Below are 14,894 nucleotides of genomic sequence, written 5' to 3' on the forward strand. Positions count from 1 at the left end.
TATTGCAAGTATTTCGTCTTAAACAGCCGATTTAGACGTCAAAAGGAGTTTCAATAGTAGTATTTTTAACCGAAGACATTTATTAAATTACATGTACGAAAAATCACAAGAATAATATAACCAAAAATCATAATAACTCAAATAATAAACGAAAAACAATGCTTATTGCCAGTATTTCTTCTTAAACAGCCAATTTTGACGTCAAAATGAGTTTTTATACTTTAGAACTAGTATTTTTAACAAAAGATATTTATTAAATTACCTGTACATATTATTAGTAGAATATTATAACCAAAATTCGAAATAACTCAAATAATGCACAATAAACAATGTTTATTGGGAGTATTTCGTCTTAAACAGCCGATTTGACGTCAAACGGAGTTTTTATACTTTAAAACTAATATTCTTAACCGAAAAGGTTTATTTTATTAGCTGTATGATATATTACATAAATATTAATACCAATAATCAAAATAATTTAAAAAGTGTACGTTAAAAATGGTTTAAAACAAAAATTTTGGTTAAAACAGCCTTTTATAACGTCTATAGCAGTTTCAATATGTTTAAAGTTAGCTTACAAACTAAAGATGTTTATTAACATAGCTGTACAAAAAATTACAAGAATAATATTACCTTAAATCGCAATATCTCAAATAACATACGATAAACAAGGTTTATTGGAAGTATTTTGTCTTGAACAGCCGCTTTTGAACTTAAAAGAAGTTTTAATACAATAAAATTAATATTTTTACTAGAAGACGTTTATTAAATTATATTTACGAAATATTACAAAAATATTATTACCAAAAATTATAATAAATCGAATAATGTATGAGAAACACTGTTTATTGCATATGTTTTGTTTTAAACAGCCGTTTTAGACGTGAAAAGGAGTTATAATACGTTAAAACTAATATTCCCATCCGAATAAGTTTATTTAATTTGCTGTATGATATATTACAAGAATATTAATACCAAAAGTCATAATAACTGTAATAATGAACGATAAACAATGTTTATGCAAGTATTTCGTCTTGGACAGCCGATTTTGACGTCAAAAGGAGTTTTACTACTTTAAAAACAATATTCATGAGCGAATAGGTTTATTTAATTAGCTGTATGATATATTGTAGGAATAGTACTACCAATAATCAAAATAATTCAAATATTGTACGTTAAAAAGGGTTTAATACAAGTATTTTGTTTGAAACAGCCTTTTATGACGTCTATAGTACTTTTAATATGTTTAAAGTTGGATTACTAACAAAAGAAGTTAATAAACATAGCTGTACAAAGATTACAAGATTATTATAACCAAAAATCGAAATAACTCAAATAATGTAAGATAAATAATGTTTACTGCAAGTATTTAGTCTTAAACAGCCGATTTTGACGTCAAAAGGAGTTTTAATACTTTAAAACTAATATTTCTAACCGAGTAGGTTTATTAAATTAGCTGTAAGATATATTATAAGAATATTAATATCTTTAATCAAAATAATTCAAATAATGTACGTTAAAAAGGGTTTAATACAAGTATTTTGTTTGAAACAGGTTTTTATAACGTCTATAGAACTTTAAATATGTTTAAAGTTAGATTACTAACAAAGAAGTTTATAAACATAGCTGTACGAAAAATTACAAGAATATAATAATCAAAAATCAAAATATCTCAAAAAATGTACAATAAACAATATTTACTGCAATTGTTTCGTCTTAAACAGCCGATTTTGACGTCAAAAGGAGTTTTAATACTTTAAAACTAATATTCCTAACCGAATAGGTTCATTTAATTAGCCTTATCATATATCATAAGAATATTAATACTAATAATCAAAATAATTCAAATAGTGTACGTTAAAAAGGGTTTAATACAAGTATTTTGTTTAAAACAGCCTTTTATAATGTCTATAGTACTTTTAATATGTTTAAAGTTTGATTACTAACTAAAGAAGTTAAAAAACATAGTTGTGAAATAAAATTACGAAAGTATAATAACCAAAAATCTAAAGAACTTAAAAAAATGTACAATAAACAATATGTAATGCAAATATTTCGTCTTTAACAGCCGATTTAGACGTCAAAAGGAGTTTTAATATTTTAAAACTAATATTTTTAATCGAAGTAGTTTATTAAATTACATTTACGAAATATTACAATAATATTAATACCAAAAATGAAAGAACTCAAATAATGTACGATATACAATGTTTATTGCAAGTATTTCTTCTTTAAAAGCCGATTTTGACTGTGAAAGGAGTTTTAATACTTTAAAACTATTATTTTTGAACGAACAGATTTATTTAATTACCTTTACGAAAAATAACTTAAATATTATAACTAAAAATCAAAGTAATTTAAATAATGTACGATAAACAATGTTTATTGCTAGTATTTCGTTTTAAACAGCCGATTTTGACGTTAAATGGAGTTTTAATACTTTAAAACTAATATTCCTAACCAAATAGGTTAATTTTATTAGCTGTATGATATATTATGAGAATATAAATACCAATAATCAAAATAATTAAAATAATGTACGTTAAAAAGGGTTTAACACAAGTATTTTGTTTCGAACAGCCTTTTATAACGTCTATAGTAGTTTTAAATATTTAATATTAGATTACTAACCAAAGAAGTATATAAACATAGCTGTACAAAAAATTACAAGAATAATATAACCTAAAATCGAAACAACTTTATTAATGTAAGATAAACAATGTTTACTGCAAGTATTTCGTCTTCAACAGCCGATTTTGACGTCAAAAATTATTATAATACTTTAAAACTAATATTCGATAACGAATAGGTCAATTTTATTAGTTGTATCATACATTACAAAAATATTATAACCATAAATCGAAATAACTCAAATAATGTACGATTAACAATGTTTACTGCAAGTAATTAAACTTCTTAAACAGCCGATTTTGACGTTGAAAGGAGTTTTAATACTTTAAATACTAATAGTCCTAACCGAATAGGTTCATTTAATTAGCTGTATGATATATTATGAGAATATTCTAACCAATAATCAAAATAATTCAAATACATAAAAAGGGTTTAATACAAGTATTTTATTTGAAACAGCCTTTTATAACGTCTATAGTACTTTTAATATGTTTCGTCTATAACAGCCGATTTAGACGTCAAAAGGAGTATTCATACTTTAAAACTAATATTTTTAACCGAAGTCGAGAATTATATTACTTTTACGAAATATTACAATGATATTAATACAAAAAATCATAAAAAATCAAATAATGTATGATAAAAACAGCCGATTTTGACGTCAAAAGTAGTTGATATACTTTAAAACTAATATATTTAACCGAAAACGTTTATTAAATAAGCTGTACGAAGATTAAAGAATAGTATAACTAAAAATAGAAATAACTCAAATAATGTACAATAAAAAGTGTTTACTGCAAGTATTTCGTTTTAAACAGCCGATTTTGACGTCAAAAGTAGCTTTATTACTTTAAAACTTCAATTTTCACCCAAAAACGTTTATTTATATAGCTGTATGATATATTATAAGAATATTAATACCAATAATCAAAATAATTCAAATAATGTACGTTAAAAAGGGTATTATACAAGTGTTTTATTTGAAACAGCCTTTTATGACGTCTATAGTACTTTTAATATGTTTAAAGTTGGATCACTAACAAAAGAAGTTTATAAACATAGCTTTACGAAAAATTACAAGAATATTATAACCAAAAATCGAAATAACTTAAATAATGTAAGATAAACAATGTTTACTGCAAGTATTTAGTCTTAAACAGCCGATTTTGACGTCAAAAGGAGTTTTAATACTTTAAAACTAATATTTCTAACCGAGTAGGTTCATTTAATTAGCTGTAAGATATATTATAAGAAAATTAATATCTTTAATCAAAATAATTCAAATAATGTACGTTAAAAAGGGTACAAGTATTTTGTTTGAAACAGGTTTTTAAAACGTCTAAAGAACTTTAAATATGTTTAAAGTTAGATTACTAACAAATAAGTTTATAAACATAGCTGTACGAAAAATTACAAGAATGTAATAATCAAAAATCAAAATAACTCAAAAAATGTACAATAAACAATATTTACTGCGAGTATTTCGTCTTAAACAGCCGATTTTGACGTCAAAAGGAGTTTTAATACTTCAAAACTAATATTTTTAACCGAAGTAGTTTATTAAATTACCTTTACGAAAAATTACAATAATATTAATACCAAAAATGAAAGAACTCAAATAATGCACGATATACAATGTTTATTACAAGTATTTCTTCTTAATAAGCCGATTTTAAACTTAAAAGAAGTTTTAATTTTTTAAAACTAATTATTTTACCCGAAGACGTTTATTAAATTACCTTTATGAAAAATTACATGAATATTATTACCAAAAATCATAATAACTCAAATAATGTACGATAAACAATGTTTATTACAAATATACGTCTTAAACAGCCGATTTTGACGTCAAAAGGAGTTTTAATACTTTAAAACTAATATTTCTATCTAAATATGTTTATTTTCTTAGCTGTATGATATATTACAAGAATATTAATACCAATAATTAAAATAATTCAATTAGTGTACGATGAAAAAGGAATCATTCAATTATATTGTTGAAAACAGCATATTATTTCGTCTATAGTACTTTAAAAATGTGTTTTAGAACTTTAAAACAAATTTTGCTAACCGAATAGGTTCATTTAACTAGCTGTATGATAGAATATAAGAATATTAATACCAATAATCAAAATAATTCAAACAGTGTACGTTAAAAAGTGTTTAAAACAAGTATTTTGAATGAAACAGCCTTTTATAACGTCTATGGTACTTTTAGTATGTTTAAAGTAAGTTTACTAACCTAAGAAGTTTATAAACATAGCTTTACGAAAAATTACAAGAATATGAGTACAAAAAATTATAAAAAGTTTAATAATGTACAATAAACAATGTTTATTGGAAGTATTTCGTATAAAACAGCCGATTTTAACGTCAAAAGTAATTGAAGTACTTTAATACTAATATATTTAACCGAAAACGTTTATTAAATAAGCTGTACGAAGATTACAATAATATTATAACTAAAAATAGAAATAACTCAAATAATGTACAATAAACAATGTTTACTGCAAGTATTTCGTCTTAAACAACCATTTTGACGTCAAAGTAGTTTTATTACTTTAAAACTATTATTTTTACCCAAAAACGTTTATTTATTTAACTGTATGATATATTATAAGAATATTAACACCAATAATCAAAAAAATTCTAATAATGTACGTTAAAAAAGGGTTTAATACAAGTGTTTTATTTGAAACAGCCTTTTATGACGTCTATAGTACTTTTAATATGTTTAAAGTTTGATTACTAACTAAAGAAGTTTATAAACATACCTGTACAAAAATTTACAAAAATATAATAATTAAAAATCGAAAGAACTTGGAAAAATGTACAATAAACAATATGTAATGCAAATATTTCGTCTTTAATAGCCGATTTAGACGTCAAAAGGAGTTTTAATACTTTAAAACTAATATTTTTAACCGAAGTAGTTTATTAAATTACTTTTACGAAATATTACAATAATATTAATATAAAAAATGAAAGAACTCAAATAATGTACGTTATACAATAATTATTGCAAGTATTTCTTCTTTAACAGCCGATTTTGACGTCAAAAGTAGTTTTATTACTTTAAAACTATTATTTTTACCCGAAAACGTTTATTTATTAAGCTGTATGATATATTATAAGAATATTAACACCATTAATCAAAATAATTCAAATAATGTACGTTAAAAAAAGGTTTAATACAAGTGTTTTATTTGAAACAGCCTTTTATGACGTCTATAGTACTTTTAATATGTTTAAAGTTTAATTACTAACTAAAGAAGTTTATAAACATAGCTGTACAAAAAATTACAAAAATAAAATAACCAAAAATCGAAAGAACTTAGAAAAATGTACAATAAACAATATGTAATGCAAATATTTCGTCTTTGACAGCCGATTTAGACGTCAAAAGGAGTTTTAATACTTTAAAACTAATATTTTTAACCGAAGTAGTTTATTAAATTACTTTTACGAAATATTATAATAATATTAATACCATAAATGAAGAACTCAAATAATGTACGATATACAATGTTTATTGCAAGTATTTCTTCTTTAACAGTCGATTTTGACGTCGAAAGGAGTTTTAATACTTTAAAACTAATATTTTCAAACGAACAAATTTATTTAATTACTTTACGAAAAATAACTTAAATATTATAACTAAAAATTAAAGTAACTAAAATAATGTACGATAAACAATGTTTATTGCTAGTATTTCGTCTTAAACAGCCGATTTTAAACTTACAAGAAGTTTTAATTTTTTAAAACTAATATTTTTACCCGAAGACGTTTATTAAATTACCTTTACCAAAAATTACATGAATATTATTACTAAAAATCATAATAACTCAAATAATGTACGATAAACAATATTTATTACAACTATACGTCTTAAATAGCCGATTTTGACGTCAAAAGGAGTTTTAATACTTTAAAACTAATATTCCTAACTAAATATGTTTATTTTATTAGCTGTATGATATATTACAATAATATTAATACCAATATTTAAAATAATTCAATTAGTGTACGATGAAAAAGGAACTATTCAATTATTTTGTTGAAAACAGCATATTATTACGTCTATAGTACTTTTAAAATGTTGTTTAATACTTTAAAACGAATTTTCCTAACCGAATAGGTTCATATAACTAGTTGTATGATAGAATATAAGAATATTAATACCAATAATCAAAATAATTCAAATATTGTACGTTAAAAAGGGTTTAAAACAAGTATTTTGAATGAAACAGCCTTTTATAACGTCTATGGTACTTTTAGTATGTTTAAAGTAAGATTACTAACCTAAGAAGTTTATAAACATATCTTCACGAAAAATTACAAGAATATGAGTACAAAAAATTATAATAAGTTTAATAATGTACCATAAACAATGTTTATTGGAAGTATTTCGTATAAAACAGCCGATTAGACGTCAAAAGTAGTTGAAGTACTTTAATACTAATATTTTTAACCAAAGTCGAGAATTATATTACTTTTACGAAATATTACAATGATATTAATACAATAAATCATAATAAATCAAATAATGTATGATAAACAATGTTTATTCCAAGTATTTCGTATAAAACAGCCGATTTTGACGTCAAAAGTAGTTGATATACTTTAAAACTAATATATTTAACCGAAAACGTTTATTAAATAAGCTGTACGAAGATTAAAGAATTTTATAACTAAAAATAGAAATAACTCAAATAAGGTACAATAAACAATGTTTACTGCAAGTATTTCGTTTTAAACAGCCGATTTTGACGTCAAAAGTAGTTTTATTACTTTAAAACTATAGTTTTTACCCAAAAACTTTTATTTATAAAGCTGTATGATATATTATAAGAATATTAATACCAATAATCAAAATAATTGAAATAATATACGTTAAAAAAGGTTTAATACAAGTGTTTTATTTGAAACAGCCTTTTATGACGTCTATAGTACTTTTAACATGTTTAAAGTTGGATTACTAACAAAAGAAGTTTATAAACATAGCTGTACGAAAAATTACAAGAATATTATAACCAAAAATCGAAATAACTTAAATAATGTAAAATAAACAATGTTTACTGCAAGTATTTAGTCTTAAACAGCTGATTTTGACGTCAAAAGGAGTTTTAATACTTTATAACTAATATTTCTAACCGAGTAGGTTCATTTAATTAGTTGTAAGATTATTATAAGAATATTAATATCTTTAATCAAAATATTTCAAATAATGTACGTTAAAAAGGGTTTAATACAAGTATTTCGTTTGAAACAGGTTTTTATAACGTCTATAGAACTTTTAATATGTTTAAAGTTAGATTACTAATAAAGAAGTTTATAAACATAGCTGTACAAAAAATTACAAGAATGTAATAATCAAAAATCAAAATAACTCAAAAAATGTACAATAAACAATATTTACTGCAAGTATTTCGTCTTAAACAGCCGATTTTGACGTCAAAAGGAGTTTTAATACTTTAAAACTAATATTCCTAACCGAATAGGTTCATTTAATTAGCTTTATCTTATATTATAAGAATATTAAAACAAGTAATCAAAATAATTGAAATTGTACGTTAAAAAGGGTATAATAGAAGTATTTTGTTTGAAACAGCCTTTTATAACGTCTATAGTACTTTTAATATGTTTAAAGTTTGAATACTAACTAAAGAAGTTTATAAACATAGCTGTGAAAAAAAATTACAAAAATATGATAACCAAAAATCGTAAGAACTTAAAAAAATGTACAAAAAACAATATGTAATGCAAATATTTCGTCTTTAACAGCTGATTTAGACGTCAAAAGGAGTTTTCATACTTTAAAACTAATATTTTTAACCGAAGTAGTTTATTAAATTACTTTTACGAAATATTATAATAATATTAATACCAAAAATAAAAGAACTCAAATCATGTACGATAAACAATGTTTATTGTAGTATTTCTACTTAAACAGCAGTTTTTGACGTCAAAAAGAGTTTTAATACTTTAAAACTTATATTCCAAACCGAAGGAATTATTTCAATTAATTTTATGAAATATTACAATAATATTATTACAAAAAATCGAAAAAACTCAAAAAATATAATATATACAAAATTTATTGAAAACATTTCGTCTTAAACAGCCGATTTAGATGTCAAAAGGAGTTTTAATACTTTAAAACTAATATTTTAAACCGAAGTAGTTTATTAAATTACCTTTACGAAATATTACAATAATATTAATACTAAAAATTAAAGAACTCAAATAATGTACGATATACAATGTTTATTACAAGTATTTCTTCTTAAACAGCCGATTTTAAACTTAAAAGAAGTTTTAATTTTTTAAAACTAATATTTTTACCCGAAGACGTTTATTAAATTACCTTTACGAAAAATTACATAAATACTTATTACCAAAAATCATAATAACTCAAATAATGTACGATAAACAATGTTTATTACAAATAGACGTCTTAAACAGCCGATTTTGACGTCAAAAGGATTTTAATACTTTAAAACTAATGTTCCTAACTAAATATGTTTATTTTATTAGCTGTATGATATATTACAAGAATATTAATACCAATAATAAAAATAATTCAATTAGTGTACGATGAAAAAGGAATCATTCAATTATTTTGTTCAAAACAGCATATTATTACGTCTATAGTACTTTAAAAATGTGTTTTATTACTTTAAAACCAATTTTCCTAACCGAATAGGTTCATTTAACTAGCTGTATAATAGAATATAAGAATATTAAAACCAATAATCAAAATAATTCAAACAGTGTACGTTAAAAAGTGTTTAAAACAAGTATTTTGAATGAAACAGCCTTTTATAACGTCTATGGTACTTTTAGTATGTTTAAAGTAAGATTACTAACCTAAGAAGTTTATAAACATAGCTTTACGAAAAATTACAAGAATATGAGTACAAAAAATTATAATAAGTTTAATAATGTACAATAAACAATGTTTATTGGAAGTATTTCGTATAAAACAGCCTATTTTGACGTCAAAAAAAGTTGAAGTACTTTAAAACTAATATATTTAACCGAAAACGTTTATTAAATAAGCTGTACGAAGATTACAATAAAATTATAACTAAAAATAGAAATAACTCAAATAATGTACAATAAACAATGTTTACTGCAAGTATTTCGTCTTAAACAGCCGATTTTGACGTCAAAGTAGTTTTATTACTTTAAAAGTATTATTTTTACCCGAATACGTTTATTTATTTAGCTGTATGATATATTATAAGAATATTAACACCAATAATCAAAAAAATTCTAATAATGTACGTTAAAAAAGGGTTTAATACAAGTGTTTTATTTGAAACAGCCTTTTATGACGTCTATAGTACTTTTAATATGTTTAAAGTTTGATTACTAACTTAAGAAGTTTATAAACATAGCTGTACAAAAAATTACAAAAATATAATAACCAAAAATCGAAAAAACTTGGAAAAATGTACAATAAACAATATATAATGCAATTATTTCGTCTTTAACAGCCGATTTAGACGTCAAAAGGAGTTTTAATACTTTAAAACTAATATTTTTAACCGAAGTAGTTTATTAAATTACTTTTACGAAATATTACAATAAAATTAATACCAAAAATGAAAGAACTCAAATAATGTACGATGTTTATTGCAAGTATTTCTTCTTTAACAGCCGATTTTGACGTTGAAAGGAGTTTTAATATTTTAAAACTAATATTTTTAAACGAACTGATTTATTTAATTACCTTTACGAAAAATAACTTAAATATTATAACTTAAAATCAAAGTAACTCAAATAATGTACGATAAACAATGTTTATTGCTAGTATTTCGTCTTAAACAGGCGATTTTAAACTTAAAAGAAGTTTTAATTTTTTAAAACTAATATTTTTACCCGAAGACGTTTATTAAATTACCATTACGAAAAATTACATGAATATTATTACCAAAAATCATAATAACTCAAATAATGTACGATAAACAATATTTATTACAACTATACGTCTTGAACAGCCGATTTTGACGTCAAAAGGAGTTTTAATACTTTAAAACTAATATTCCTAACTAAATATGTTTATTTTATTAGCTGTATGATATATTACAAGAATATTAATACCAATAATTAAAATAATTCAATAAGTGTACGATGAAGAAGGAATTATTCAATTATTTTGTTAAAAACAGCATATTATTACGTCTATAGTACTTTTAAAATGTGGTTTAATACTTTAAAACGAATTTTCCTAACCGAATAAATTCATATAACTAGCTGTATGATAGAATATAAGAATATTAATACCAATAATCAAAATAATTCAAATAGTGTACGTTAAAAAGGGTTTAAAACAAGTATTTTGAATAAAACAGCCTTTTATAACGTCTATGGTACTTTTAGTATGTTTAAAGTAAGATTACTAACCTAGGAAGTTAATAAGCATATCTTTACGAAAAATTACAAGAATATGAGTACAAAAAATTATAATAAGTTTAATAATGGACAATAAACTATGTTTATTGCAAGTATTTCGTCTATAACAGCCGATTTAGACGTCAAAAGGAGTATTCATACTTTAAAACTAATATTTTTAACCGAAGTCGAGAATTAAATTACTTTTACGAAATATTACAATGATATTAATACAAAAAATCATAATAAATCAAATAATGTATGATAAACAATGTTTATTCTAAGTATTTCGTATAAAACAGCCGATTTTGAACTCAAAATAAGTTTTAGTACATTAAAACAAATATTTTTATGCGAAGACGTTTATTAAATTACATTTACAAAATATTACAAGAATATTATTACAAAAAATCATAATAAATTTGATAATGTACGATAAACGATGTTTATTGCAAGTATTTCCTCTAAAACAGCCGTTTTTGACGCCAAAAGAAGTTTTAATACGTTAAAATAATATTCCTAACCGAATAAGTTTGTTTAGGAGCTGTATGATATATTACAAGAATATTAATACCAAAAATCATAATAACTGTAATAATGTTAATGCAAAACAATGTTAATGCAAGATTTTTGTCTTATTCAGCCAATTTTCACATTAAAAGAAGTTTCAATACTTTAAAACGAGTATTTTACTTAAAAAATTATTTACTTAAAAAAATTACGAGAATATTTTAACCGAAAATTAAAATAACTCAAATAATGTACGATAAACAATGTTAATTGCAAGTATCTCGTCTTAATCAGCCGATTTTGAACTCAAAAGGAATTTTAATACATTGAAACTAATATTTTTACAAGAAGACGTTTATTAAATTACCTTTACGAAATTTTACAATAATCTTATTACCAAAAATCATAATAAATCAAATAATAAACAATAAACAATGTTTATTGCAAGTATTTTGTCTTAAACAGCCGATTTTGACGTCAAAAGGAGTTTTAATACTTTAAAACTAATATTCCTAACTAAATATGTTTATTTTATTAGCTGTATGATAGATTAAAAGATTATTAATACCTTTAATCAAAATAATTCAATTAATGTACGTTAAAAAAGGGTTTTATACAAGGGTTTTGTTTCAAACAGCCTTTTATGACGTCTAGAGTACTTTTAATATGTTTAAAGTTGGATTACCAACCAAAGAAATTTATAAACATAGCTGTACGAAAAATAACCTAAAAATTATAACCAAAAATCGAAATAACTTAAATATTGTACGATAAACAATGTTTTCTGCATGTTTTTAGTCTTATACAGCCGATTTTGACCTCAAAATAAATTAAAACTAATATTCCTAACCGAATAGGTTCATTTTATTAGCTGTATGATATATTATAATAGTATTTATACGAATAATCAAAATAAATCAAATAGTGTACGTTTAAAAGGGTTTTATACAAGTACTTTGTATGAAACAGCATTTTATAACGTCTATGCTTTTTTTAATATGTTTAAAGTTAGATTACTAACCGAAGAAGTTTATAAGCATAGCTTTTCGAAAATTTCAAAGAATATTATAACCAAAAATCGAAATAACTCAAATAATGTACGATAAACAATGTTTTCTACAAGTATTTCGATTTAAACAGCCTATTTTGACGTCAAAAGGAGTTTTAGTACTTTAAAACTAATATATATAACCTAAAGCGTTTTTTAAATTAGCTGTACAAAAAATCACGAAGTTTATTGCAAGTATTTTGTCTTAAACAGCCGATTTAGACGTCAAAAGGAGTTTCAATAGTAGTATTTTTAACCGAAGACATTTATCAAATTACATGTACGAAAAATCACAAGAATATTATAACCAAAAATCGTAATAACTCAAATATTAAACGAAAAACAATGCTTATTGCCAGTATTTCTTCTTAAACAGCCAATTTTGACGTCAAAAGGAGTTTTTATACTTTAGAACTAGTATTTTTAACCAAAGATATTTATTAAATTACCTGTACATATTATTAGTAGAATATTATAACCAAATTTCGAAATAACTCAAATAATGCACAATAAACAATGTTTATTGGGAGTATTTCGTCTTAAACAGCCAATTTGACGTCAAACGGAGTTTTTATACTTTAAAACTAATATTCTTAACCGAATAGGTTTATTTTATTAGCTGTATGATATATTACATAAATATTAATACCAATAATCAAAATAATTTAAAATGTGTACGTTAAAAATGGTTTAAAACAAAAATTTTGGTTAAAACAGCCTTTTATAACGTCTATAGTAGTTTCAATATGTTTAAAGTTAGATTACAAACTAAAGATGTTTATTAACTTGCTGTACAAAAAATTACAAAAATAATATGACCTTAAATCGCAATATTTCAAATAACATACGATAAACAAGGTTTATTGGAAGTATTTTGTCTTGAACAGCCGCTTTTAAACTCAAAAGAAGTTTTAATACAATAAAACTAATATTTTTACTAGAAGACGTTTATTAAATTATCTTTACGAAATATTACAAAAATATTATTACCAAAAATTATAATAAATCGAATAATGTATGAGAAACACTGTTTATTGCATATGTTTTGTTTTAAACAGCCGTTTTAGACGTAAAAAGGAGTAAAATACGTTAAAACTAATATTCCCAACCGAATAAATTTATTTAATTAGCTGTATGATATATTACAAGAATATTCATACCAAAAGTCTTAGTAACTGTAATAATGAACGATAAACAATGTTTATGCAAGTATTTCGTCTTGGACAGCCGATTTTGACGTCTAAATTAGTTTTAATACTTTAAAACTAATATTCCTGAGCGAATAGGTTTATTTAATTAGCTGTATGATATATTATAGGAATATTAACACCAATAATCAAAATAATTCAAAAATGTACGTTAAAAAGGGTTTAATTCATGTTTTTTGTTTAAAACAGCCTTCTATAACGTTGATAGTACTTTTAATATGTTTATAGTTAGATTACTAACCAAAGAAGTTTATAAACATAGACGACAAAAAATTACAAGAATATTATAAAGCAAAAAAGAAATAACTCATGTAATGTACAATAAACAATGTTTACTGCAAGTATTCCGTCTTAAACAGCCGATTTTGACGTCAAAAGGAGTTTTAATACTTTAAAACTAATATACCTAACCGAATAAGTTCATTTAATTAGCCTTATGATATATTAAAAGAATATTAATACTAATAATCAAAATAATTCAAATAATGTACGTTAAAAAGGGTTTAATACAAGTATTTTGTTTGAAACAGCCTTTTATGACGTCTATAGTACTTTTAATATGTTTAAAGTTTGATTACGAAACAAAGAAGTTTATAAACATAGCTGTACGAAAAAATACAAGAATATTATAACAGAAAATCGAAATAACTCAAATAATGTACGATAAACAATGTTTACTGCAAGTATTTAGTCTTAAACAGGCGATTTTGAAGTCAAAAGGAGTTTTAATACTTTAAAACTAATATTTATAAACGAAGTCGTTTATTAAATTAATTTTACAAAATATTACAAGAATATTATTACCAAAAATCATAATAAATATAATAATGTATGATAAACAATGTTTATTCCAAGTATTTTGTCTTAAACAACGATTTTGACGTCTAAAATTGCTTTAATGCATTAAAACAAATAATCCTAACCGAATGAATCATTTAATTAGCTGTTAGATATTTTATAAGAATATTAATACCAATAATTAAAATTATACAACTGATGTATGTTAAAAATGGTTTAATACAAGTATTTTGTTTAAAAAAGCTTTTTATGACGTCGATAGTACGTTTTATATATTTAAAATTGGATTACTAACCAAA

Source organism: Thalia democratica, chromosome 1, assembly GCF_965202585.1.
Source record: "Thalia democratica chromosome 1, ktThaDemo2.hap1.1, whole genome shotgun sequence".
NCBI lineage: Eukaryota > Metazoa > Chordata > Thaliacea > Salpida > Salpidae > Thalia > Thalia democratica.